The sequence below is a fragment of the Ochotona curzoniae genome, unplaced genomic scaffold, assembly GCF_017591425.1.
Source record: "Ochotona curzoniae isolate NIBS_2020 unplaced genomic scaffold, NIBS_Ocur_1.0 scaffold_4953, whole genome shotgun sequence".
Taxonomy (NCBI): domain Eukaryota; kingdom Metazoa; phylum Chordata; class Mammalia; order Lagomorpha; family Ochotonidae; genus Ochotona; species Ochotona curzoniae.
This window is the reverse complement of record NW_024467127.1, coordinates 4219635-4232919: the sequence shown is the minus strand read 5'-3', so window position 1 is coordinate 4232919 and position 13285 is coordinate 4219635. Positions and strand designations below refer to the sequence as shown.

The window sequence follows — 13285 nt, the reverse complement described above, 5'->3', positions numbered from 1 at the left end:
GCTCGCTTTGCAGGACGTATACTAAAACTGGAACGAAACCAAGTAGATTAGCATTGCCCCTGTGCAAAGATGACACACAAATTTGGGAAGTGTTTCATATTTTTCATTGTGGCATAGCAAGCTGAGCCATGGCCTACAGTGCCAGCATCCCATATAGGCATCATTTCAAATTTTGGCTGTTTCACTTTCCCATATGGTCTGGGAAAGCAGCAGAGAATGGCTCGGGTCCCTGGGCCCCTGCATCCATTTGGGAGACCCAAAGAAGCTCCTGGCTTTGGCCTGGTCCAGCTGTGGCTATTGAAACATTTGAGTCTATAATGCTAAGGGAAATGAGCGAATCCCAAAAGGTTAGTTAGATACCACATGTTTGCCTTAATTTAACTTGTATTTTTTTTGATCCTGTCATTGATACTGTCTCAACACATGTGTTTCAAAAAATTGAACTTACATTATTTTTAACATATTGTTTACTCAATACTATGTCAATCAATTCCATAACACTATATACTGTTGATGATGTTTTGTTGGGGCTTTTAACTGACCGGGATTTTACTCTGTTAGCTTTGCCTTCAGACCAGGGAAGGCCTCCCCAAGAAGCCGTTGAAGTTATCAGGACAATAACATGATGGACTCAATGCTGGGTGTGTGCTTGCAATGAAGGACTCTCAACTGACCTTGAACTGTGGTTATGCACCATGGGGGGAGGGTTGTGGGAGGAGCGGGGGAAATCCAAGCACCTATGGAACTGTATCACATAAATTTAATATTAAAATAAAAAAAAGAAACATTTGAGTCAACCAGCAGCTGGAAGACCTCTTTCTCTGTCTGTCTCTTTCTGTGTCTCTGCCTCTCTCACTGTAAGTCTGCATTTCAAATAAAGAAATCTTTGAAAAATGAGGTTATCATGCACATATTTTGTTCAAATAGAAAAACCTAACATTTTTATCTGATTAATGAGGAATCAGCAGGTTGCCAGAGCTAGTTTGACTGAGAATGGAGTTTAGAGAGACTCATATGCTGTCCTGAGTGAGACTCAAATGCATTACCTTGGGCAGGTGAGGGGCTCAAAGCATCTGCACTGCCAGAGGCCCTGCTAGCTAATGCTGGCCAAGCAGAGATGGGGGACAGCCCAGCCCCAGGTTAGCCGAGGCAGGTACTCCCACAGAATGAGACAAGCTGTACCAGAATGCCACCGGGAGGATGCTGGCAGAGTCTTTGCACACAGGGACCACTATTGTGATGCAGAGAAAGTGACAAATGATGACCCAAGTCTCAGGTCCCTGCTGCTCATGGGTGAGACCCGGGGGAGGTCTTGGCAGCTGGCTTCACCTGGATCCAAACCTTTAGCTGTTTAGACCCCTGGAATGAGCCAGTGGTCTCTCTCTATCTTTTCCGTCCCTCTGTTGTCCTGCCTTTCAAATAAATGAAATAAATCTTTACAAGCAAACCTTCTGCAATTGTTTTTGGACAGTCTTCTCTCCCACCCAGGATTGCAATCATCTTCCAAAAACATCTTTGACCTCAAAATGATGGCTGCCAGTAGGTTTGGCCCGAGAGTGGATGGGGATGTGGTGGGCAAGTTTGCTGCCTCACAGCCTGCTTGATTCAGTTTTTCAAACAGAGAACTGTGCATCTGTGCAGTCGCCAAGGACCTGGAATTTGCTTCTCTTGGGTCATTTGCGTGAGGGAAATGACCCAAGAGACCCCAGCTGGCATTTCTGAATGTCTTTTTCATTTGCTAGGATGCTGAGCCCAATGACTTGTCACCCTTCCCTGGAGCTCAGCTGCACGCCGGGAACCTTGGGTTATAACCTTGTTGCTGTACCAGGTGAAACTGATTTTTCTCCTGGTCATGCCTAAGCAGCTCAGCCAGGGGTTTGAACACTCTTGCCTAACAGGCTATGGTTTCCCCAGTTGAGTTGGTTTCTTACAGACTGAGAGGGGGCAGGTGCTCCAACTAACATGGAGTCCAGCCCCACATGGAGTCCCATTCAGGGCTGTTGTCTCAGTACCAGACTCACAGAGTGAATGAAGATTCTGTAGATGCTGAGGACTGTGGCTAACTGCTCTCAGCAAGCAGCAACACTGAAGTCCCAGACAGTGCAAGTCTCTCCTGGAAATCACTAGTTTGTAAGCATGCTCATACCGTTCAAGAAACATACTGATGGGGCTCGGACAAACCTGTGGGGCTTCCCTGCACTGAGCGTGTCTGAACGGGCCAGCTCTGCCCAGGCGGCCCTGATCAGGAAGGGTCAGCCAAGTTGCACCCAGCACCTCCTGCTCCCTCAAGGGGAAAGAACAAACCTTGTGACTTTCCAGGCACACTTGGGGAGTGTCAAAGAACGTTTCTCAGGGTAAAAAGGGTTTTCTTTCTTTCTTTTTTTGTTTCATAATGGGGTTTCTATACTTAGGATCCCACCCCAAGAAGAGAAAAATCAAGCGTTGTTTGAGAAGGGCTGAGCCTAAGATGCAGTCACGGGTGCTCAAGGAACAGTTCACAACAAACACAGCTGACTAACAACTCTTACATTTTAGAGTAAATACAGGATGTGATCTGGTTTTGAAGTATTTCATCTCTTTCACAAGTGAGAATTTATGCATGTTCTTTTTTTTTTTTTGGAAGATTTATTGCATTTATTTGAAAGGCAGAGTGACCGAGAAGGAGAGGGAGAGAGAGGGTGGGAGGGAGAATCTTCCCTTCACAGGTTCACTTACCACAACCTAAGACAGGCGCAGACAAGTCCGCTTTAAAACAAAAAAAGGGGGATCTGTTGTGGGCTAAGGAGTTGATTAGCATTTGTTAAGCTTGGCTCCTGCAGGAAATGGGCTTCGAGGCTGTGGCACCTTGTCTGTCAGACTCATTAGTATCCTATTGTTCTGCTAGAGGCTTGGGGGAAAGGTATATATGGCTGAATAAAGGGAGGCCATAGAGAGACCTCTTCCACCACTACTGGTCTCCTGTCGGTGTCTGATTCCCTGACCCTCGCCGTGTCCATGCTACTGGCTCAGCTGGCCGGGACAGGGAGCAGGGCCAGACCAAAAGCAGGAGCCAGGAGCTCCACCCAGTGCAGGGTCCCAAACGCTCACCCATCTCCTGCTGCTTTCCCAAGTACAGTAACAAGGAACTGGATCAGAAGAGTGGAACAACTGGGGCCTGAACCAGGGCCCTGATGTGGCATATTGGTGTTTAGTTTATTTTGAATATTGTTTACCTAGTTGAGAGGGATGCATGCCCATGGGGGGGTCTTTCATTAGGGTGGTGAGAGTCAAGGTATGGATGAAGGTGTGTGGGACAAATGTTTCATTTCTTTTTCTCCTGCAGTAGAGGCATGGGGAGTCACTCCTTGCTGCCTAACTGCATCAGCACCCAGGGATGAGGGGGCATTTGTTTGATGACACCTTAGAGACCTCATTGCGGGGAAGAGCATTCTGAAGTGATGCTTGAGTAGTTTTGACAGTTCTGAGACACTGTTGGGAAAATCTTTCCAAGATCTCTTGGCTGACCATGCTACCTTAATGCATGCACTCTCCAAATGGCTGCAATGGCTGGAGATGAGTCAATCCGAAGTCAGCAGCCAGGAGCCTCTTCCGGGTCTCCCATGTGGGTGCAGGGTTCCCAAGGCTTTGGACCATCCCTGATTGCTTTCCCAGGTCAGAAGCAAGGAGCTGGATAGGAAGCAGGGCTGCCAGGATTAGAACTGGCACATATATGGGATCCTGATGCATGCAAGGCCAAGGACCTCAGCTGCTAGGCTACTGCACCAGGCCCCACCACCACTGTATTTTGAAAATTTATAATCTGTTATCATGAGGGGAGCTGAATGGGAAATGTACTTCCTATCTTACTCTTAGCTGATTTAGATGAAATTCTGGATTTTGGAAATTGAGAGTTAATAAGGGAATGAGTTTGGAGTGTAAGGGCTGTTGAAATGGAATGAAAATACTATTTGTGAAAGGAAACATGATCTAACTCGGATTTACCTGTTTAAGTCAGAGTTACAGAGAGGGAACTGGACCGGACATGGAGCGGCAGGGACTCAGACTGGCACCCACATGGAGGTCACATTCACAGGGACAGAAGGGGGACGGTGGCTGTCGGGGAGTTAAGCAGCTAGCGCCACTTAATAAAGTTTCATTTGGGCAAAACATAGAACTTCAAATTAGGATTACAAGTCACAGAATAGATGGAATTATTTTAGGATTAAGAGGCCAGTGGTGTATATTAGCATGTCAGTGCTAGAGGCCACGTGTGGACATATTGTCCAGTACTAAGGGTTGGGATTGGTGATATTGTTATGTCAGTGTTGGCGTCCACTGTGTGGGTGTGATCACATCGGTGTTAGATGCCACTGTGTAGACATGGATCCTAGCTTTGCACGTGGACAGTGGTTATTTGCATCCTATTTTTCTGCCTGAAGCCCTTGTCCTGCCTAGTGCCCTGAGGTGTGGACGGGAGCGTCTTTTCTCACCGAGGCACAGCACGGGTCTGGCGCCTCCCTGGTCACCAGTCCAGCCTGGTACCTGGGCGGTGCGGGGTTGGCGAGAAAGGTGGGCTCGTGCGCCCTCTCGTGGCCATCAAGGCTTAACGCAGGATGCTTGGTGCACAAGGCTCGGGGGTTGAGGTGTGTGTGCCCTCAGCCCCAACCCTGGCCAGGGAAACACGCATCCCACCTCTTAAAAACAAAATTCAGCTAAGGATGTATTTTACTTCAATGTTAGAATTATAGTGGGAGAGAGGGAAAGACAGAGAGAGGTCTTCCATGTACTGATTTACCCCAAACTGCCGCCATGGCCAGTCCCAAACTGGGAGCCTGAAGCTTCCGTCTGGATCGCCCACGTGGGTGCAGGGACAGAAGGACTTAGGCCATCTTCCGCTGCTTCCTCCTGGCCTGTAATAGGGAGCTGATTTTCTGCAGCTTGAAGGCATTTAGTTAAAAGTATTATTTTGTGACCTCCTAGAATAAAAGATCAGGCATGGTCACCCTCTTTCTGATAGCACCTGTTGCAGGACCAGCACAGAGAAGGGACTCAGAGTGGCGGTTAAAGTGACAGGAAGAAAACAGAAATAGAAATGAGATATCAAGAAAAAGTATGCAGAGAAGCACAATGTTTATACTCAGGGTTAGCACAGAGAAGGGACTTAGTACGTGGTAATTAAAGTGAAAGGAAGAATGTGGAAATCAGAATGAAACACATAGAAAAAATATACAGAGAATCACTATGTTTATAGAAACAGTGGAGAATTTTTTTTTTCTAAACTGTACAGATTCAAATGATGAAGCTGACTCTTCATTTTCTGTTGGAAGGGTTTGGTGGTTACACACTTGAGAAAAGGGAGAATAATACAATTTGATCAATATTTCTGTTATAAATTTTAATGACTTAGAACTTAGGTGATCATTTGAAAGAATTCCAGAAATAGTGAAACATTACAATCAACCATCCACAGATGTGAACTTCTGTTTTCTTCAGTTTTTCTGCATTCTCTCTCTACCTTCTCGCAAATGAGCAGTAATTCACCACCTACGAGGTTTTCCACACTGAGGTTTCAGATCTGCTCCACATTTTTTTCCTGTCAACACATCCCCTGCTGGCTCCAGGCAAACATCCTTTCACCTTATTAAAAACACCAATAATAAGCGAATTGTGGATGTTTTTCAGTGTATTCCCAATCTGATTTAAATGCAAAATAGTTAGAAGGGCATAAATGCTAGGGATTAATTTACATAATGAAGCAATCCAATGAAAGCGACTCTTTCTTCTTCCAAATATGTATTTCCTGAAAAATACCCCTTTAAAAATGTTATGATTTCATGGTAGTTGCTCTGTAGTGGTTCATCCACAAATTCTCAGTGTAATGTCAACCTGCCTTATTTAAAGATCAAGTGAATACCTGAGACAGACACCTGCTGTTTCTCATTTGCAGATTTAACCAATTTAGTGATATCACAGTGGCCAGGGAATCAGCCATTTCCTGAGGGACAGAAGCAGGACATCCATTATATTAAGGAAGAAAACATTATACAAGTGAAATTACTAGTTGTAGTTGAGCTCAAATGAGCATAGTTAGAGAGATTTGGAAGATCTATTCCATCAAGGGAGTTGTGGAGCTGAGCCATTACACGAAAAGCTAAGGTTCTGGAACTAAAAAGCATATGTTTGAATTCTAGTGAGTTATTTAGTAACTTGATACTTAAGGCAATTTTACTTGAATTTCTAGAGTCCTGACAGCCTTAAGTACCAAATGTAGCTAATAATACTGTTTGCAGAATTGTGTCATGAATTTTGAAAGGGAAAGTAAGAGGCAGCCGTGGATCGGTGTCCAATAAATTATTGTTCTCTCTTACTCCAGAGAGCTGAAGTAGCAGCAGCTTACACAACATGTACATTTATTGTTCCAGAGTCAAAGTAACTCAGTGTGGTGATAGAGCCTGGGGAGTCTCTCTGATTTTTCTCCATCTCATTTGATGGTCATCACCCCGTACACTCATACTATTGATGCTATGCTAAAAAAAGAAGAAAAATGACACTTTTTTCGCATGCTCTTGGCTTTTCCCCCCAAGAAACAAATGCTCCTCTTTCACTTCCCCTCGAGTCCTATTGACCAATAAAGGCTGGGTGATCATCCTTGAAGGAGAATATCGCCCAGGGAGGTAGGCTCACTGCAGACAGGATTCTCTTCCCAGTCTGCTGCCCAATCAAGAAGAGTTGGAAACACCTGCTGCTCAGCAACTCATCATCTTGCGGTTGGATGAATCTGAAGACCAGGTCAACATTTGTAACTGGATAGCACTCATTCAGTTAAGTTTGTAAACTTTCCACCGAGATTGTGGGAATTTCAAGAATGCTGATGACAGGACCGGGCTGTGAGTGACATCTCTTCAATCAACAAAGAGCAGTTAACACTTACATCGAGGCACATCAATGTTGCTTAATAAATACTGGATGACTCAATTATCGTGATGTTTCAGTAATGATGTTTGCATATTTCTATCAAGACAAATAATCTTTATATATGCTTACATTTGCCTTTCATACAAAGATGCATTAGCAAATGGAATGTGTTAGAATTCCAGTGCCTATTTACTGAAAGAATTCTCTAATTGAGCTAATACATAGAACTATAGCTTGCATCAGCCTAATAAAAGTACAGTTATATGTATGAGTCTCTTCGGTATGCACAAATGTTAAGCCAGGATTTACCATAATTCACAATTTATTAGTGTACAAATGAAATCTTAGAGTGACTAAGTTACATATTCAAGCAATGAGCTTTTAAGATTTATTTATTTTTATTGCAAAGTCAGATATACAGAGAAGAGGAGAGACAGAGAAGAAGATCTTCACTCCATTGATTCACTCCCCAAGTGGCAATGGCCGAAACTGTGCCGATCCAAAGCCAGGAGCCCGGAGCTTCATCAGGGTCTCCCACACAGGTGCAAAAACCCAAGCCTTTGGGCCGTCCTCAAATCCTTTCCCAGGTCAGAAGCAGGGAGCTGCATGGGAAGAGAGGCTGCTGGAATTAGAACTGGAGCACATATAGGATCCTGGTGCATCCAAGGCGAGGACTTTAGCTGCTAGGCTACCATGATGGGTCCCAATCAATACTTTTTAACATGAAGTAGGATAGGATTTATTTTTATAAGTCTGAATATTTTTATTAAACTATTTTAGTCAGGTTGCTTCTGAAACATAACTACCTACTATCATGACTCCTTGGTTAAAATAGGAAGGGATTCTTTTGGAGAAAGATAAATAATAAAATAAAAATCAATGGAGACAAATTACTTTTGACATGTGTTTCTTGATATGGTATGACTGAGTTTGTATAAATGTAACTATGCAGATATGGTAGAAGTTCAAGTCCCTCTAAAAATCAATGAAAATATTTGAGAAATATATGGCTAGAAGAATAAACTGTCAATATAACCAACAGCATTTCTACTGATTTTTTCATATCGTTGACATCTTGATTTCCAAAGCAAATAAAGAATAAATGTGCTCCTAGAAGCTTCTGCATTCTGGCCCGAGGAGGGGGTATGATATCTGAAGGAGCCTTTCCCCACCAACACCACTCTTATATCAAATATTTTGTGAATACCTACTATGTGTTCTGAATACTCCAAGTTAAACACTCATAAAGACACCGCACAGAGCTAGGGATACAAATTATATGAACAGCAACACTGCACAACAACTATTAAAGACCCTGAGAAAGATCCGTATGGCTGAGGTGAGACATAAAAGTAGGCCAGTGGGGGCCCGGTGCGGTGGCGCAGTGGTTAAGGTCCTCGCCTTGCACGCCCAGGATCTCATGTGGGCTGTCGGTTCTGGTCCCGGCAGGCCCGCTTCCCTTCCAGCTCCCTGCCTGTGGCCTGGGAAAGCAGTCGAGGACGGCCCAAAGCTTTGGGACCCTGCACCCGCGTGGGAGACCCGAAAGAGGCTCCTGGCTTCGGACCGGCATAGCATCGGCCATTGCGCTCACTTGGGAAGTGAATCATCAGACGGAAGATCTTCCTCTCTGTCTCTCCTCTCTGTATATCCGCCTTTCCAATAAAAAAAAATAATAAAAATAAATCTTTAAAAAAAAAAAGTAGGCCAGTGGCTGGGAGAGGAAAGGACCATTACGTGTCCATAGCATGGCACATAAGTAGCTCTCAGGGTTGCCTGAGAGGAAAGACACTGGGATGCTTGTCTTGTTTGGCAGCAGGTAGATGGTAAAAAGATGACTATCTTTGGTATCAAGGATGAGTATATTGGATATAAGATGATGTTTGAGATAGTGACAGGGGAGAGATATTGCGGGATAGGCTTAAGTACTTTTTACTCAACACATGCCTGAAATAGAGGCACCCTGAGAGTCCACTTGCTGGCAGTTTACTTTCATTTTCCCAAGACTTGAATTTGGAACACTTGGAACGTCTTTTGCTGTTTTTCCCAGGCGATTATCAGGGAGTTGGATGGAAAGTGGAGATTTTGGGATCCCCCAACTGGCACCCTTATGGGATGCCATTACTGTAGGAAGTGAGTAGCTTACCCATGGTACCATGATGCTGGCCCCTACTGTCTTTACTTTTTGATGCATTTAAATCTCATTTTTCCCAAAGCAAGGGCCATTGTTTTTTTTCTATTTTCTATAACTGCTGCCATATGTAACATTAAACAGGTACATGTCCAGTACTGGTCATATACTATATTATGGGAAGGGAATAGATGGAGAAAAAGAAAATAGGACTCAAAGAAGAAATGAAAGAAAAATAATTGATTTGACTTTCAAAAATATTTTGAAGACTGCCTTCAAACATAGGTATCAAGAGGGATTATCCTCCCACTAGTATCTTATTTGAAGTCAAAATAATCCAAAAAGTATTGATATTCAGAGTAGCATAGACTGATAGGATCACATTCTGATCTTCTGTTTTATATTCAACGATCCATAAGTTGCAGTGTTTATTATATATGGATCTGTAAAGAGTTACAGGAAACACAGAGGGGGGTTTCATATTTACAGTTTGAGGGCTCCGGGGGGTCTTCTGGCCCACAGACCAACAAGGGGTGGGTTGACAGTGGGCTTCTGCAGCAGAAACATTGGAGACAAACTGGTGGTGAAGAATGTCTTTTTATTTGAGAGAACTCACAAGCTTATATAGGAAAAGGGGGCAAGCAGAAGGGCGGTCCCGACAGTACTCCCGCCTGACAACAACACTGTGACTGGCTGACAGGTATGTCCATCGCTCTGGACCCTCCAATGAAGCTAAAGGTCAGGAAGCACAGGAGACACAGGAAGCTGTGTGTCAGGGCAGACTCCTTACCTGCTGAAAAGCAGGATGAATGTAACATTTGACTTCCTAGAGTTGTTGATAAAGGAAGTTCTAGCAGAGTAGGGAAGAGAGACTGGGGTGCAGCCCAGGGCTCTGGTGGCATGCCCAGTGAACAGGCCATGTTGGGGTCTGTTAGCCAAGGGCACAGTGTGCCACGTACCTATGGCCTCCCATATGGGCCAGACAGCGATCCAGGGGCAATCTCCCATAATTGGACTGTGGCTATTCATTTGCACCTGTCTCCTCTTGGGATTCCATGTATAAAATGGAAAAGGCAAGGCTTACTATCTTTTTCTCATGGGAAGATTACAAAACCAAGAAGATGAGCCACTTTTGAAATATACACAGGCTAGCATTCCATGTGGGGATGATAATTTTCCTCACGCTCAGAGAGTGGTGAAGTAGGCGAGCTCAAGAAGAATCAAAAAGATAAAGAAACAAAATCCTGCCTGTCTCACATTTAAAAGGTTTTAAAAATTTTACTCAAAAGGCAGAGTTACAGACAAAGAGAGTGATACAAATACTTCCATCTGCTTGTTCACTGCCCAAATGGACACAGAGGACAAGGCTGGGCCTGGAGCAGCAGCCTCTTGTTTATTCCCCACCTACATGGCACAGACTCAAAAAAAAAAAAATCGAGCTATTTCCTGCTACTCTTCCCAGGCTATAAGCAGGGAGCTGGATGAGAAGTGGAGCAGCTAGGACACAAACTGGCACTCCTATGGGATGCTGGATTCACAGGTGCTGGTCTAAGGTGCTGTGCCATGGCACCATTGCCTAATATCTCATTTTTTTCATGTTAAGCTTTCATAGAGAGGTTGGACTTCAGAAGATGTCCAGATTTATAATTTGAAAACACATCTTTAGGACGTCAGGTATACGTAGTCCCGTTTTGTGTTCATCCTGTTCTATCCAGGCGGAATGACAAGTGCTCTTCAGCACGCAGTGCCCCGGAAGCGTGTCTGACTCCCTGGAGCAGTGCAGGGAGAAAGGTTGAGCTCTGTCAGCTTCTGCTCCACCCCGCATCGGGTGGATTTACAGGCTGAAAGCTTACGGAAGAGCCTCCGTAGATAAACACCACTCTGCATGGAAAGTTTTAATATTGATGAATACCGCACCCCTAAGAAGCTAACTGCCAAAGGCCCCCAGAAGATGGCATTATTTACACGGCTGTCTGAGCTGTTCACCCCTTGCCGCCGTCAAAGCTGTAGTCTTCTTACTGAACCGTGAACAAATCTCAAACAAATGGCTAACGTTTAAGGCAGAAAGTTTGCTCTCAGAACAGTTGCGCTTGATAGGAAAAAAAAAAAAAAAAAGCTACAACTGTAAACAGAACTTCAAACTAGCTTCAGTTTGTATACCACACACTAAAGGTGCATATGGACATTTAAACACACCGTTCCAGTATTTACTAACAAGTTGAAGGTAATATGGTTTGGGGACTTCATGGTAATAAATTTCCCTTTCTTTTAACATGTATTCTCTGAAATTTTGCTAGCGCAAATAAATCATTGTGACTCATCCTGCCAATAAATGAAGCCAGGATGTTTATAATGTCTGAATGTTTTTTTTTTTAATTGAGCTGAGCATTTTTTGAAGATGTGGAAGATGGGATGGGCTGGTGATACACTAAGCTCAGTGTTATATGGTTCTCGTTTTCCTGTTTATAAAAAATTACGTCTGGGCCCAGTGCAGTAGCCTAGTGGCTAGGGTTCTTGCCTTGCATGCTCTGTGATCCCATATTGGGTGCCGGTTCATGTCTCACTGGCTCGGCTTCCCATCCGGCTCCCTGCTTGTAGACTGTGAAATTAGTAGAGGACAGCCCAAAGCCTTTGATTCCTGCACCCGCATGGAAGACCCAGAAGAAGCTCCTGGCTCCTGGTTTTGCATTGGCTTAGCTCCAGCCGTTGCAGCCACTTGGGGAGTGAACCATCTGACAGAAGACCTTACCCTCTCTATCTCTCCTCTTCTCTATATATCTGATTGTCCAATAAAAAACAAATAAATCTGTTTTTAAAAATTAAGCCTTGAAGGTTAGCAGGGATGTATTCTTCAGCATCGCAAGGGTTAACTTCCTAACTCAGGCAGAAGCTGCTGGAAGCCCAGCTGGGTCCGCAGTTGCTGAGCAGCCCCAGAGCTGGACCCTAGCGCTGGAGGAGCCTGGAATGGAGCAGCCGCCTCCACGGTTAAGACTGGGTGTGGGTAGGAGCAGGTGGGGGCATCACCTCCCCTGGAGTGGGAGGAGTCCGCCAACCCCAACTGGATCTCCAGCTTCCCAACAGAGAAATCATTTTGCTAGGATTTCACAGCTTCCAACAAAAAATAAGTGAATTGATTTAAGGTAAAGCAGAAAGCGTCCCCACATGAAGCCGGAGACGCCATCAGGGTTCCGAATACAGAGCCTCTAGGAAGAAATCCATCGTTCATTTCCTCTGTTCAATGCAAATCTCTTCAAGAGAATCTTCCCATTTCCAGGTGGAGGTCTTCCACGGAGATGCTCCTCCTCCATACCACACCCACAGGGCTCCCTCCGACACCAGGGAGCCTCTCAGGCGCCTGGGGGTGCTAAAGCAAGGCGCAGGCAGGCAGGAGTAGACGCAGGCTGCAAAGGGCCGTTAGCTGGGTGCGCAGTCCTAGGAACAGCAGGGGAGCGACCAAAGTGTCCCCTCACCGCTGTGGGGAATCGCACAATGACAACCATCCTTCGCCTTTCCCTCCAAGCAACTGAGCCAGAAGAAATGAAACCTTGCCCTGCAACTTCCCCCGCGTTCCAAACGGGGTGGCCACACCTCGAGAGCTCACACCTAGGCTTTCCACGGGAAGTCCTCTGTTCTTATCGTGTCCTGACTTCCACCTCCTTTCAGCGTTCTTTCAGCAGCGTTCTTGGAAAAATCTGGTTTCAATCCAAACATCTGTACACGAAATTGGAGGACGAGAGTAAGGGATGGGAGAGGATGGAGAAGGGAAAGAGAGAGGAAAGCTGGGGGAGAGAGAAGCTGACTGGAGTGAGTGAGGAGGACGGGAAGAGAGAGGGGAGGGAGAGCTTCCCGTTCCCTCCTAGCAAGCTGAGCCCGCCCAGGCCACCTTAGGCGAGCGAGGCGAGCCTGGCGGAGGCGGAGCCACTCGGTGCAGCACCCCAATCAGGAGCTGTCCGCCACCCGGTTGCTGATGCCAGCTCAGGGGCTCAGCGAGGTTGCTAGGGCTGCGCACAGAGCTGGGCGCCTGTCCTTGCCTTTGGAGCTGGATTGGCACCGCTAAGGAGGCAGGTTGGAGTGTGCAGAGGAGGAAAAGGCGGGCGAGGACTTCTTAGAGGGCAGGTGCAGGACTTCAGCCTGGGCTGCAGCTTTGGAAGAACCCCCCACCACATTTTAAGAAGAGCGTCTGGACGCGGGATGTAGTGAATGATCACGTGTTTCTCCAAAGAGGGGTGAGGAGAGCCAGGCGGTGCGTGTGGAGGAGAAAAA

At 45.5% G+C, this 13285-nt stretch overlaps 1 non-coding gene across 1 annotated transcript; it reads left to right on the top strand.

Moving 5' to 3' along the window:
• Window positions 1–104, top strand: LOC121150365. The gene has a single exon (XR_005882957.1). It is a non-coding gene; the product is annotated as a U6 spliceosomal RNA (small nuclear RNA).
• The last annotated feature ends 13181 nt before the right edge of the window (window positions 105–13285 follow it).